General features: G+C 41.6%; 1 protein-coding gene across 3 annotated transcripts in view; it reads left to right on the plus strand.

Moving 5' to 3' along the window:
* Positions 1-16,070, plus strand: part of NHS (NHS actin remodeling regulator) — a 370,153-nt gene that overhangs the window by 98,010 nt on the left and 256,073 nt on the right. The window contains exon 1 of one of the 3 annotated variants that reach the window (XM_063721154.1): positions 2,301-3,590. The exons of the other annotated variants lie outside the window; for them this stretch is intronic. The gene's annotated coding sequence lies outside the window, so the exon portion shown is untranslated. Of the gene's footprint in view, positions 1-2,300; positions 3,591-16,070 lie in introns of those variants that run through there. 3 annotated transcript variants of the gene reach the window in all.

Consider the following 16,070-nt stretch of genomic DNA (forward strand, 5'->3'; position numbering starts at 1 on the left):
CATGTTGAAATGATAATATTTTAGACATAATGGATTAAATAAAACACATTATTAAACTTAATTTCACCTCCTTTAAAAAAATTTTTTATGTGGTTATTGGAAAAAATTTAAATTACATATGTGGCCTGCATTCTTGCATTATATTTCACATGAACAATGCTTTATTTATTTATTTATTTATTTTTAACTTTTATTTTAGGTTCAGGGGTACACGTGAAGGTTTGTTATATAGGTAGACTTGTGTCATAGGGGTTTGTGGTACAGATTATTTCATCACCCAGATATTAAGCCTACTACCCAATAGTTATTGTTTCTGCTTCTCTCCCTCCTCCCACCTTCCACCCTCAAGTAGACCCCAGTGCCTGTCGTTCCCTTCTTTGTATGAACAAGGTTTTACGTGCCACATTTGGTGGATAAGGCTAGCTTTGCCACTGAAGATCGAAATGAACTGGGAAATGAGAAAAATAGTGAATCCTTTACTCTTGTATGAACTGAAAGTTTTCCCTGCTCTTCCCTTCTGTTCCTGAGCCTAACCACTAGGTGATTTATTTAATGTAAGTCTTTATATCCTGAGAAAGCTAGGTATTAATGAACTTTGTCATGTGCTATTTAAGTCTTAAGCTCAATGAAGAATCTAGTTTGTAAGTGATTTTAGGACAACGTGCTTCCTTCTTACACATCTGTCTTAGGTTGGGTGCCTAGGACAGACTCTGAGATGGAGACCTGTGCACAAGAAAGCTACTGGGGAGTGCCAGTGGAATCAACACCTGCAAGGAGTGAGGGAAGCAGGGCTGGGCATAGGGAAGAGCTGAACCACCATGCAGTAGTACAACAAAGACCTCAGCTGTGGAAGCAAGCTGGTCCTTTAGAGTTGTCCCAAATTGAGGCAAGGGGGCCTGGCCTTCGTATTTTCCAAATGACCAGTCTTTGGATGCAAGTTTCCTCTAGGTAGGGGGCAGGAGCTTGGGCGAGGCAGCTCCTTTCTGCAGAAGGCAATTCCCAGAGCAGGAAAAAGCTGTGAGCTCTCAGAAGCCAATAATCCCAGCAGCTGGGAGATGGGGTACCTCAATCCAGAATGAGAGGTCTTGGAGGCACCCCCACAGCATCCACTATGACATCTCAATCTTGTTCTAATCATAAGCCCCCAGCCAGACCCAGACAGGCAAAGCCTTTCAAATGGCATCATCCTAGACCTGGGGAACTGAAAAAACTCCCTGTGCCTGAGAATGAGGAGTAGGGTATGTGTCTTCTTGCATTCCTCTCCTTCCTGCCCTGGAATGAGCCATAATTTCTACAACACAGAAGTAATAAGGGATTGGGGGAAGGGAGGGAAAAATAGAGACAGATAATAGAAGGATGAATCAATATGACTCAACCACTTATAAATCCCCCAGTGGCATAGATAGGCAGAGAGCCATTTTACTTTCCTCTAACTTCTGAATTGGGCTGTAGCCACAACCCAGCAGCTATTTGGAAGTGTGGAGAAGGATGAGAAGGAAGCCTGGTCCCAGAGCAGACACCCTGCCCAGATCAATTTAGAAAGAAGTCAAGACTGTCAGCTTAGGCTAGTATTTCACTGACTTCTAGTCACACGGAGAACGAATGTCATTCAGATAATAAGCCAAGAAAGAAAGCAGGTCTTGGCCTCCAGTTCTTTCAGAGAATGACCTGCGGTTGCTGCAGAGGAAATAAGAGCTTGGTAGCCATTCAGTCCCTGAGAGCTTGACCCCAATTCTTCTCTGTGTGTCTGTCTGGCCATCCATCTGGTTGTTCTGTTTCCCGTTTTCTATTTTGTCCTTTAGGACAAATTTGCATCTTAGTATGGCTTCTTCCCAAGCATCTCCCCTGCCTGTTTGCAAACACTGATTCATCAAAGATGCCCAACAGCCTGTGATCATTGGGCAGGGGCATTTTCCCATAAGCCTTTGCTGCTTCTCCTGCCAGTTATCTTTAATTTAATAGCTGTGCATGTCACACATGTACATACTCACAGAGGGATGCACACATTCTTTAACTCACACACACCTCTAAAAGCACATTAGTGCAAACTGGGTTAAAGCTACTTCCAGCTACCTCACTTCCCTTCCTGCCCCTCACCTCGTCCCTTTCCTATCTTCAGCCGCCTTGCTCTTTGCCTCTCATTTCACGCTGCCTCTGAGAGAGAAATCTCATTATTTCTGATTTAGGAGCTCCTGTGCCCTCCCCTGCTACATGTCATGCCCGCTGCCAGCTTGTTACAACATCACAAGAGAATTCAGAGCTCTGATTTATCCGCCAGAGGAATGCCTCTAGGGAGGATGGGGGTGGGTGAGACTGGAGACCAAGAAAGGGTGTAAAAGTGGGGAGGGATTGGCAGAGAAAGCCTGAGTTTTTAGAGCCTTGGTAGCTTCAGGATGCTTGGATTAGCTGGGTTAGACCACACTATGAATATAGCACATTTTATCAGAAGCCTAAAGAAGAAGCAGTGCAGCTTTTGTTTATTTGATTTTGGAGATGGGCTGAGGACATGTCATTGGGGCTTGGGCAGAGCTATTGAGGGATGCTGTAATGGGCTTTTTAATCCCTCCCTCTCCTTTTCCTCCTGGAAAGTAGTAAATGGTGAGGACAGTCATGTAACTTATAATTTAACAGTCTTCATAAATCCATCTTTGCCCCATTCATTAGCCTAAGAGCAGGAATTAGATGTCTGTGTTGAGCTTAACACGTGGGCACATAGTGGGATTCAGAAAATGTTTGCTCTATATGTAATGCAGAAATCAGCCAGGTTTCCCTACTGTCTTGGATTTGGTTCCCCCAGACACAGATCCTGGCATAATGATTCAAGTGAAGGTAATTTATTTTGTGTGTGGGTGTGTGTGGGGGGGTAGGATACAGGATAACACTACCTGTAGGTAGTGAGAATATGATACAGGGAAGGAGGGCAACAAGTAAAGGACATTATCAAGCTGAATCCTACAGAAGGATTATCCCACCCAAGGGGCAAGGGAGCTGGAGTATTTATACACCAACCTCCCAATAATCATTGCTTGGAGGCTGCTCCTGGAGGCATTCATTAGTTCTTGGCATTTCCAGCCCACCTCGTGCACGGGCAGAGTGACCTTCTACAGTCCTGGTTCAGGAAAATTAGCCCGTAGGCTCAGAGATGCAGGCACTAGCAGTTGGAAATCTCCTGGTGCTTACCTGAAAGGTCTGAGGGATATGTGCAGGGGCACTGACAGAGTCTGCTACAGTAGCCAAGTTTCATACATCCATTTATCCACTCAACAAATATTTATTCAACCACTCCTATGTTCCTGGCACTGTTGTAAGTGTTGAGGATACAACAATAAACAAAACACATACAGATCTGTTTTCAGAGAACTTGCAGTCTAGTGGAGGTGACCAACATAAAATAAATATGTTATACTCTCCTTAGGTGATGACACTGTAATGAAAAGAAAAATAAAGTTGGGGAATAAGGATTGCTGAGGGTGCCATATTAAATCAAGCAATCAAGGAAAGCCTCACTGAGAAGTGGATATGTGAGTGAAAACCTGGAAGGAATGAGTCATGTGGATATCTGAAGAAGAGAGTTCCAAGCAAAGGAAATAGTAAGTGCAAAGGCCCTGAGGCTGGGGTGTGTGCCTGTCATATTTGAGGAATAGCAAGGAGCCTGGTGTGGTCAGAGCTGCATGGGTAAGGCATGAGCTGTGGGAGAAGAGCTCGGAGAAATCCCAAGGTGAGGGCAACAGTGCAAGACATGCAGGATCTTTTGGGTGATTGCAAGGCCTTTGCCTTTTTCTCTGAATGAGATGGAGAGTCATTGGGGGGCTTTTAGCAAAGAAGGGACACATTGTGGCTTATGTTACTGTGTTGGGAACATACTGAGGCAGGGCAGGGGTGGATGGAAGCAGGGAGATCTTGTGCAAAGCACATCTTCTAGGACCGTCTATTTTACTCCATAATAAATGAATTAAAGATGAGAGTGGGAACAGGTCTCTTGAGCCCTACATGTGGAACTGGCATGATACAATTTTTGCTTCATTTTGTTGGCTAAAACAAATTATAAAGTGAGACTAATTTCAAGGGACGGAGAAATAGACTCACCTAGTGATGGGAGGGGTTGTAAAGTCCCTTCGCAAAGGGGTGTGGATAGAGGAAGGCAAATTATTGTGGTCATTTTTTGCAAATAATCTACCATTGCAAATGACCTGAAATTGAACTTTGAATATCCCTGTTCTTAAAATATCCTGGGGCTACCTCACCTCATGTTATGGAGTAAAATGGAAGGTCCAAGAAGATATGCCACGTTCATTTTAGATCCTGCCCACCACAGATGTCAATGGGTATTCATGTGCCAGGCAGAGATGAGGAACTAATTGTGAAGCTACTTCCACTTAACCGCTTTGCTCCTTTTAACCTTAATACCATGTCCTTTGGCCAGCTTCTTCTTTCCCTTCTCATCCTTGCGTCTTCCAGTTCTCCTTGAGAACAAACACTCACTCCCTTGTGTCATGAAGAAGATTTTGCCAGATCTTTAGTAATCTTGTTCCTGAACACTTTGCACCAAGTTTCAAAGTTCACATCAAGTAGTGACCAAGGGATTTTCCCAGCCAAAATCAGACCTCCATCTCTAACGTGCTCAAGATGAATTCTGTGCCAGTTGTTAATATAATCCATTTTCGATGTGCTTTATAAATGAATGGGCTTGACCTTGAAACCAACACCAAGGTTCTGTGGATTGGGTGGAGAATGGTATTATAGAGGTGGTGTTGATAGAGGTCTCATTCTATGCTCTTTTACTAGTGTAGTTTATGGCTATTGCTTCTTGAAGCCAAGGTCTGTGCCTGTTTCTTTGATTCCCCTCCCAATACCTAGGACTTTGTAGACTCTCAAGTAATGTGACCTTGAAATTTAAGGTGAGTTTCTACAACACTCTATCTAATATCTTAGACCTTCCGCTCTTCTCAAGCTAGGAGGGAAGGATCTCAAAGAATTCCCATAGATTAACTAGATTTTTGTATATCTAGACCAGTGCTGTCCAATAGGATTTTCTGTGATGCTGGAAATATTCTGCATCTGCAGTGTCTAATATGGTAGCCACTAGCCACTTAGGGGTATTGAGCACTTGAAATGTGGGTAATGTAACTGAGGAACTGAATTTTAAATTTTCTTTAATTTTAGTTTAATTTTATTTGAATTTTTTTTATTATACTTTAAGTTCTGGGATATATGTGCAGAAGGTGCAGGTTTGTTACATAGGTATACACGTGCCATGGTGGTTTGCTGCACCCATCAACCCATCATCTACATTAGGTATTTCTCCTAATGCTATCCCTCCCCTAGCCCCTCACTCCCCAACAGGCCCTGGTGTGTGATGTTCCCCTCCCTGTGTCCATGTGTTCTCATTGTTCAACTCCCACTTATGAGTGAGAACATGTGGTATTTGGTTTTCTGTTCCTGTGTTAGTTTGCTGAGATAGATGGTTTCCAGCTTCATCCATGTTTCTGCAAAGGACATGAATTCATCCTTTTTTATGGCTACATAGTATTCCATGGTGTATATGTGCCACATTTTCTTTATCCAGTATATCATTGATGGGCATTTGAGTTGGTTCCAAGCCTTTGCTATTGTGAATAGTGCTGCAATAAATACATGTGTGCATGTGTCTTTATAGTAGAGTGATTTATAATCCTTTGGGCATATAACCAGTAATGGTGTTGCTGGGTCAAATGGTATTTCTGGTTCTAGGTCCTTGAGGAATCACCACAGTGTCTTCCACAATGGTTGAACTAATTTACCAACAGTGTAAAAGCATTCCAATTTCTCCACATCCTCTCCAGCATCTATTGTTTCCTGACTTTTTAATGATTGCCATTCGAACTGGCATGAGATGGTATCTCATTGTGGTTTTGATTTGCATTTTTCTAATGACCAGTGATGATGAGCTTTTTTTCATATGTTTGTTGGGCACATAAATGTCTTCTTTTGAGAAGTGTCTGTTCATATCCTTTGCCTACTTTTTGATGGGGTTGTTTTTTTCTTGTAAATTTGTTAAAGTTCATTGTAGGTTCTGGATATTAGCCTTTTGTCAGATAGATAGATTGCAAAAATGTTCTCCCATTCTGTAGGTTGCCTTTTCACTCTGATGATAGTTTCTTTTGCTGTGCAGAAGCTCTTTAGTTTAATTAGATGCCATTTGTCAATTTTGGCTTTTGTTGCCATTGCTTTCCATGTTTTAGTCATGAAGTCTTTGCCCATGCCTATGTCCTGAATGGTATTGCCTAGGTTTTCTTCTAGGGTTTGGACTCTCATTTACAATTGCTACAAAGAGAATAAAATACCTAGGAATACAACTTACAAGGGATGTGAAGGACCTCTTCAAGGAGAACTACAAACCACTGCTCAAGGAAATAAGAGAGGACACAAACAAATGGAAAAACATTCCATGCTCATGGATAGGAAGAATCAATATCATGAAAATGGCCATACTGCCCAAAATAATTTATAGATTCAATGCTATCCCCATCAAGCTACCATTGACTTTCTTCACAGACTTAGAAAAAACTATTTTAAATTTCATATGGAACCAAAAAAAAGAGCCTGTATAGCCAAGACAATCCTAAGCAAAAAGAACAAAGCTGGAGGCATTATGCTACCTGACTTCAAACTATACTACAAGGCTACAGTAACCAAAACAGCATGCTACTGGTACCAAAACAGATATATAGGCCAATGGAACAGAACAGAGGCCTCAGAAATAACGCCACACATCTACAACCATCTGATCTTTGACAAACCTGACAAAAACCAGCAATGGGGAAAGGATTCCCTATTTAATAAATGGTGTTGGGAAAACTGGCTAGCCATATGCAGAAAACTGAAACTGCACCCCTTCCTTACACCTTATACAAAAATTAACTCAAGGTGGATTAAAGAATAAAATGTAAGCCCTAAAACCATGACGTTTTAATGAATTTAAATTTAAACTTAAATACCATATTAGCCTGTGCATCTCTAGATAGTGCTTCTCAAACTTTTCTATTGAAGTGCTCTTGATGGTAGAAAAAAGATAATGCATACCCTGATGGTTTGGGGGCTTCAATTTTTCAAGTACAAAATTAGTTTGAAGTTAGTTTAAAAAATGCATGGCGAGTTTGCATTTCTCTTTATAATATATATATTCTAACATGGAGCCAAGTGTATGGTCTAGAAACATGTGCCCATGACTTCCTTATTACACGGCTTCCATGTAGTCTTGAGGGGTCATGATGGCCAGTTAGACATAGATGAATGCATTGCAAGTAAGTTGGCTTAAAGTTTAAACTTTACATTCTTCCTATTTTTAGTGCAGCCTGAGAATAAAAACATCTCATCAAACACCCATTCAGTGTTATGAACGACCTTCTGGCTGGTATGGGTTATAACCGTCTTACTGCAGTGCAAATCTACTATTTGATTTAAAAGAAAATTCTCTCCCAGAAATCTCTTCAAGTGCATTTAATGAATAAGGCGGTGTCCGTAACTTTCTGTGACATTTACTTTAATAAGCCATGGGAGTGATTTAGTGATCAGTGGGCACTGATATTTGAGGAGGGAAAGATAAACTCTGCTGCTTCTGACATGACTTTTTTTCTTCTCCTCTTGACTCTGGTCTTGCAGCCATGGAAACTTTGTTTCCTGAGACAGATGCTGTGTTCTCTGGCTTTTGGAAGTAATCTATTTTTTTTTCCTTTAACAGGCAGCCACAAATTAATTTCTCTTTTGTGTATTTGATGTTGCAAGTGTTTCTACTGAGTAGAGTATGTTTTCCACAGTATTTGAACTTTCTGTCTTGTTTTGTCTTGTGTGTGTGTGTACATGTTTTTCCTCAACATGGAATTTGTTCTATCATGTTTGAAAGACAAAACATGGAATAAAAAGGATTTTAAAGGGAAGATTTTAAAAAATCACTACACAAATACATATATAACTACAATTATAACCCTGACTATATATATATCTGTACAACCACCATACAGACCAAGATATATAAGAACATTGTCCTCACTCCTCAGGAGGTTCTTCTGTGTCCCCATTCAGTCCATACACCCTGCCCAGAGGCAACTATTCTGACTCGTGTCACCATAGATTAATTTTTTCCTCTTCTTAAACTTCGTGTAAATAGAATCATATAGAATACAGTTTTCACTTACTCTTAGCCAAAAGGTCAAGAAGCAATCAAAATGCACTTTCGACATTATGTCTATGACATTCATCCATGCTGTGTGTATCAGTACTTCATTTTTAAATTGCTGTATGAGTCCATTATGTAACTATATCACTATTTATTTCCTGTTGATGGGTATTTGGGTTGTTTCTAGCTTTTGGCTATTACGAACAAAGCCGCTGTGAATATTCTTGTACTTGTTTTTTGATGGACTTCTATACTTTTCTCTTTGGGCATATACTTAAGAGTAGAGTTGCTGGGTTATCAGATTAAAACGAAGGTTTGGCTGCTCTAACAAAGACCCAGTATAACAGTGGCTTAGACAAGGTAGAAGTTTATTTCTTTCTTATATACTAGTCAGGGACCTAGGATCAGTTCATCTTGGTGCTCTGTTATTCCCAGGGTGAGGTCCTCATTCTGGTGGTCCAAGATGACTGACCGCCATGTCCACATTCCAGACAATGGATAGGAGAGAAAAGGGGGAAGTCAACAACATGCCCCTTCTGCAGAAGACAAACTTCCCTAGATTCAGGCACAACACTTTTGCCGAGACTACATGGATCAGTATTTGATTCACGGCCACTCTCCCACAAAGTGCAAGGAGTCATCTATATTTTGGGAAGCCTTATGCTCATCTAAATATAGAAGAAAAGAGGGATAGATATTGGAATATTATGAACATCTTCTTCCAAAGCTTACTTCTTGGGGTTGACAGATGCCCCACTTGGGAAAATGAAGGTATAAGGTCTATGTTGCAAGGTTCTTCCCTAGCCCAGGAGAACCTCTGAGAACTTTCTTGACTCCTTGGAACAATTATACCAGCCATGCCACCTAAACTTACTAAGCATGGATGTTGTTAACTCGTCACTTGTGCACAGCTGTCTTCCCAATAACTGATCTGTTTTCTATTGATATAGTTTGGATATTTGTCCTCTCCAAATCTCTTGTTAAAATTTGATCCCCAATGTTGGAGGTGGGTCCTAGTGGGAAGTGCTTGGGTCATGGGGTTGGATCCCTCATGAATGGCTTGGTGCCCTCCTCAAGGTAATAACTTCTTGCTCTATTAGTTCATGTGAGAGCTGGTTGTTTAAAAGAGCCTGGCACCTCCTCCCTTCTCTCTTGCTGACTCTCTCACCATGTGACATGTCGGCTCCCCCTTTGCCTTCCACGATGAGTGGAAGTTTTCTGAGGCCTCACCATAAGCAGATGCTGGCACCATGCTTCTTATACAGTCTGCAGAACCATGAGCTAAATAAACCTCTTTTCTTTATAAATTACCCAGCCTCAATTATTCCTTCATAGCAATGCAAATGGACTAATACACCTGTAAATAGAATATTGTTACACTTATTTTTTTCACTGTTTATTGTTATTTTCCTAGTAGGAGACTGCATCTTGGCTCAGTCACTTACAGTTTGTGTTGTCTCAGAATAGTTGCTTATTCTCTCTGCGCCTCTGTTTCATCATCCATAAAATGAAAATAAAAATGCCCATCTTGAAGAACTATTTTCAGTAACAGAGATAATATACACCCAATATAACTGGAGCTCCACCTGGTCCAACCTTTGTGTAGTATCACAATAGGAAATGTGTAGCGACCAGAAGTGATAATAGAATGGAATCCTTGTTTCTCAAAATGTTAAAGGAGATCCAATTCACAACCTACAGAAACAGTTCTTTTTAAAAAATCTGCCTCTTTTCATCTCTCAAAGACACCTAAGCATCTCAGAAGGTTCTTTCTCTCTTTCGTCTCCATTCTTCTCAATTCTCACAAACTCTCCTAGACTCTCTAATAGCCCATCTATACGGATGTTTATTTTCCATCCCTTTACCCACTTCTTTCCACCTTGATTCTTTTCCTCTTAGAAGGAAAGAGGCCATGATTTTGCTTACATCGTTAGTGCTTTTGTCTGTAGCAAGTGTCTGATGTGTGTCACATAGTAGACAATCGGTGGTTGCTATTTGCATTACTATCAAGATGAAGATATTGGTCTTCTTTGCTTATCTAGGCCCCACTTAAGGGTTCCAGTAGAGATGTTTACCACTGAGGTTGACCCTGACAGCAGGGATATGTGGTGGGTGGGCTGTTGTTAGTCATGACAGCTGTTATGCAGTTTACAAAGTATTTGAGTTTCATTCATTCACTCATTTAATTTATATCGATTCATTTATTTATTGATGCCTTTCAACGGTTCCAAAAGAATCGACAGAAAAACATCCAACAGAGGATGAAATAAATAAATAATAAATATGATCAAAGATAAATAAAACAAAGCCCCCCAAAATGCATACCCCAAGCTGATGTTCATCTCAGAGGCATTGGGGAAGCTAGAGGAATGTGACTATCCAGCCTCGCAGTCATTTTGAGGATGAAAGCTTAAGAATCATGTGATAATGCCTACCCAGGTATAAAGTGCTCAAGAGATTATGTGGTAAAATGAGCTTTATCTCCCCAGTGTGCACCTTTGTGACTATGGTGGATGCCTGGTCTATTTTGCCTGATTTCTGCATTGCTGCCTTAGTGGCTGGCTTTGAACAGAAGAGGCACCACGCTATCAGCTCCCAAGATCTTGCGGCCCAGCTGGACCTCAGATACGCTTAATCACTTGTTATTCGTCACAGACAGCTTAGTGAGTTTTTGGTATTCTGAGGACTGTTAAAAGATGAGTTTTTTCTTTTATTAACCTTTATTTTATGTACAGGGTACATGTGCAGGATGTGCAGGTTTGTTGCTTAGGTAAAAGTGTGTCACAGGGGTTTGTTGTACAGATTATTTCATCACCCAGATATTAAGCCTAGTATCCATTAGTTATTTTTCCCGATCTTCTCCCTTCTCCCACCCTCCACCCTCAGGTAGACCCCAGTGTCTGTTGTTCCCCTCTATGTGTCCATGTAGTCTCATCATTTAGCTCCCACTTACAAGTGGGAAGATGCCATATTTAGTTTTCTGTTCCTGCATTAATTTGCTATGGATAATGGCCTCCAACTCTATCCATGTCCCTGAAAAGGACATGAGTCCATTCTTTTTTATGGCTGCATAGTATTCCATGGTGTATATGTACCACATTTTCTTTATCCAATGTGTCACTCATGGGCATTTGGGATGATTCCATTTCTTTCCTATTGTGAATAGTGCTGCAAAGAACATAAGCATGCATGTGTCTTTATAATGGAACGATTTATATTCCTTTGGGTATATACTCAGTAATTCATAACAAGTTTGGGTGCTGGATCCTTGGCTGTGGTATATGGGAGCCAGCTTGTTCACAAGAGCCAGTTGTGTGCATTTCTTCCCAATTCCATGTTCAGTGACATTACATTGGTAGCTGATGTGAAGTCATCCATGGTGGGAGTATTTACACCACAGAAATCAGCAAGCACTACAAGTCGGACTTTTTTTTCCCTATGGAAAGTCATTTGCTAAACACTTACCAGCATAATGTCAAGTAAAATAGATGCTACTATTTCGAAGAGCTGTGGAAATAATTTCAAGGCATTCTCTGGACTCAAAACTGCTGTGTGACATTGCAAAAGAATTCCAGATAATGCTTACATCTGACCCGAGAACCTGAATGGAATTACCAGAATTCCAGGTTGGGAGACTCAAAGGTTGAACATTGTGATGAATGTCCTTGATTTGTTTGAAAATCGTATGGGAGAGAGGAGGTTGGAATTTTCTGCTGAAGCCAGAAGCTGAAAGCCTGATATCACATCCAGGGCCAGGACTCTGAAGCATTCCCTGCAGGGCAGCATGGAGTTCAGCTGAGATGATCCTTCCTGACACATCCTTTAAGAGACAGAGAGGATGACAAGAGAACAGAGAGGCTTATCTCTGTGCAGCTGATGCCCTTGTCCTAGTAACTCAGCTGACAAGGCATCCTTTGGCTCCCGGTTGTCAAATCAACCAGCACTTTCATGTCTTCACAGCCAGTAGCCAAGGCTGGTGTGTTGGCTGTAGCCAGAGAGTTGTTCAGGATCAAAAGTCACCACAACCCCTCAAATACTGCTTTAAATGTACCTAATTAGCCAGGAAACCTTTCAGTCTTTGTTGTTCTTTCAGGATGCATCTAGTTTGAATAGTGACTAACAATGTAGGCTTTGGAGCTTCACTAAATTGGGTTCAGATCCTGCTTCTCTTACCTACCACCTGTGTGACCTTGGGCAAGTAGCTTTACTTCAGTTTTCTCATTTCTAAAATGGGGATACTAATAATATTTAGCTCAAAGGTTTGTGGAGAAGAACAAAAGGACTGCTTCATCACATGTTTCTAAGTGCTTTGAGTAGACCAGGGGAGCTCCTGCAGTGGAATTTCTGCTGCCAACTTTTGGGTGCCCACTCATTCCCAGTGGGAAGGATAAGAGATATCTCAGGGCTTTTTTAGGGAGCTCTTGAAATGTCTCAGCAACATGACAAAGTAGTAACTGCCCAAGCAGCAGTTTATCCACAGTCCCTCTCTATAAGGTGAGCTCCATTTCCTCTGCAATGCTTGAGCCTGACCAGCAAAATTATTTACTTCCTAAACATTTTTCCAACCTCCAAAACAGCTCACAGGTGCAGACACTCTGGCCTCGAGGAATCTTCTAGTGCTGAAGGTGCCATGTCTAGGTTTTCTGAATCATAGATCATGGCAGAATATTCGTGATTGGTACTGGTTGAGCACATCCACTTGCCATGTTTCCAGGACTCCAGAAGTAACTGTGGCCAGTTCCTGTAGGAGTCAAAGCATGAAAGTAACTCAGGAAACACCCAGTCAGTGGGGATGGAGTTGGGAATTGCATCCGGTGCTGTCATGGATTGGAGAGCCTTGTCTGGGGCCAGGTAAGCCATAGTTAGGATTTCTGGTGGGTAAGAGAGAACACCAGGCAGTAAGCACCATCCTCCTATTCAGTGGATTTCTCTTTTAAATTTTTTTAAAGTTTTATTTTATTTTTAATTGACAAATAATACTTGTATGTACAACTCATAGAATTAGAGAGTAGAATGGTATTTACTAGAGGCTACAGGGAGGGGATGGGGAATGGAGACATTTTGATTAGTGGCTTTCTTGATGTTCTGACACCTCGTGGGGACACGGAGCTGAGACTTTTCCAGGGGGCATCTGCTCCACTGCTATCACCCAAGTAAGTCTGTTAATGCCCCAGAAGCTGTGAGAATAATAATAACGATAATAATAAAGTAGCTACCATTTTTAGTATCACTCCAGGGATTCTTCTTGTTTGTTTGAAATATGGCAATCTAGTGAAACCTATGGATCCCTTCTCAGAATAATGTTTCCTAATGCGTAAAGTATAATACATAGGATTACAAAGGAAGCCAAGTATATTGAAAGACAGTTATTAAAGTATTTTAAAAATTCCAATATTATAATAGATATATGCTCCTTTATTACTACATTAAATAACAAGAGTTAGTGGTGAGTCTAACACACATTATAATTTGAAGTAGTGGTGGTGTAAATAATATTTCAATACAGCAACTTTAATGTGATATGAAAATATCTGTAATTCCTATTGGTAAGAAACTCACAAGTACTGCTAATACCACCGTGGTTTGTTACTTTCACTCATAATCGAAGGAAATATTAAATTTCAGTTACAAATGAATGAAAAATATCTATTTGTGGCTCTCTTGACCAGTTTAGGAACTCCTGTTTGTGTCAGGCATTGTGCTATTCTCTGAATGTACATTATTCCTAGCCTTACAGTCCGGCAATATTGGAGTTCTTATTCCCATTTTACAGATAAGTGCCCTGAGGTTTGGAGTCAGACTAACTCAGCCACGGTCACATAGCAGTGGAGCTTGCTGTCCAGGCCAGGGCTTTGTGATGGCAGAGCTCAGGTTTTCCCTCTCACACCTTGCATGCCTTGAACTCCTGAGCCACATTTCCCCCTGAGAGACACTGGCATAAGAGATGCCCGGGGACTTTTAAAGGAACGTAGTAAAGGCACTCTTTCCTAGACTTTCCATAGTTCTCCAAAGAGAAAGCAAGCTCCTTTCTTCTTCTGAAAGCCTGTCCTGTGGAAGTATCAAGCAGCTGTACTCTTGGATCTCCAGGGCCACATTTTGGGAATTCCCTTGAGTCTCCCAGCAAATGGTAGGTGGTCCTATTTCATTGATGTGCCAGAGCTGACATGTAAAGGCTTGCAAGAGCCAATTGTGTACATCTCTTCTCACATTGGTAGCTTGAAATCAACCATGGTAGAACTATTTACATCATGGAATTCCTAAACACTACTAATGAAAGCGTTTTTATTTTAAAAGCCAGTTGTTTAACATTTACTCTTGAACATGCTTCTTTGTCCCTCATGTGTTCCCAGTTCTCACTCCTTCAAAGGAAAGGGTTTGAGCAACCAACCACCACACAGTTGGAAGAACTAGCTTGCCTTGGTAACATAAGGTCTTGGCTTACTTGCTTGCTGTCTTCCTCCTTCCTGGGTACTGAAGCTGTTTTAAAATGTAGGTTTTATTATTATTCAGGCACAGTGAGGCCAACAGATCAGGAGATGGACAATTCCATTAAAAAGACAGTTTGTTACTCACAGATCCTCCCAAGAGGAGAGGCTATACCACACCATGGGGGCCCACAAGGGGAAGCACTAGGGTGGGTCAGGAAACAGGAGAGGGTACAACTGTGGACAGGAGTCTTACTTGTGGTTTTCATGGGAAGGAACAGGCAAGGCAGGTAATCAGGCTTTGGATTGGCTAGTTTCAGGAATTTCAGTGGGCTCTGGGGCGTCCCAGAGCCAAGTACCAGACAACTAAGGACATCTATGCCTTAGTTGTCTGGTACTCGGCCCTGGGATGATTAGGGCAGGTGGATGGTGACCTGGAGTGTGAGAGCTCCATAAAGGAAGTGGTTGGGATGTGGACTCTGGATTGGTTGGTTCACATATGAAAGGAGCTCTCCCAGGTGAGTTGTTTGCTATCTCTAGGAATTACCTAGCCCTGGGAGGGGCAGCTCCTCTAGGGTGAACAAGGCCCCAAGATGTCAAAGCATCAAAAATACAGAATTAATGCAAAAGCCAACACTGTCCTCAGAGTGGATGGCAGCAGCATTAGATTGGAGTGATTTCCCAATAAGTGGTGTGAGAGGCCCACCTCTTCATTTAGCTCCAATGGCGAGAATGTTTTACATTGCACGTATTGGCAGCTCCGTTGTCCTCATAAAAAGAAGCATGATAGAAAGTAAAAGCTGAGACTTAATGGCCAATTTAAGCTTGAGATAACTCTGCTATGGTAGATCTAAAGAGGCTCCAGGTTACCTACGTAGCACCAGTCTCAACCCTATGTGCACTAATTCAAACTTCAGGGGACACACATTTTGCATTTCTACAAACCAAGTGAGTGTTAGGAAAAATAAACACTCACCAGTTCTTTTTATGCTATCACATTCTATGTTGCATATAAGAAAAAAATATGCTTTCTAGAGAGTTGTAAACATTCTGCACATGACATCCATTATGTTATAGCTTGCAATGGGGTCCAAATGGAATAATCTGCAGACTAAACCCTTTCTTTATCCCCAGAGCTGAGGCTGAGGTCAGTAGGACAGTGTGGGTGAAACAGCTTCTGAGGTGCCCTCTGACTCTGAAATGTGCTGACCTGGAGTTTTGCCAGTTGGCCCAGGTTGGATAATAGACTGTTAGATGGCCTACATCTAAAGGATGATAAAATAGCAGCCCAGACCTTGATCCCTGCTCCTGCCAGGTTCTAAAGCATCAGCTCTGGGTGGTGGGGGTGGGGTTCCGGGTGGACTGCTTTTCAATTTTCCCAAGCCCCAGAAAAGCAGTCGGCTGTTACAGACTAGGATTGCTTTAGCCTGAAGGAGAGGAGAAATGCAACTTACTGCCTTTCCGATCCTAGGTTTGCGCCGGGTTGTATT

The sequence above is a fragment of the Pongo abelii genome, chromosome X, assembly GCF_028885655.2.
Source record: "Pongo abelii isolate AG06213 chromosome X, NHGRI_mPonAbe1-v2.0_pri, whole genome shotgun sequence".
NCBI lineage: Eukaryota > Metazoa > Chordata > Mammalia > Primates > Hominidae > Pongo > Pongo abelii.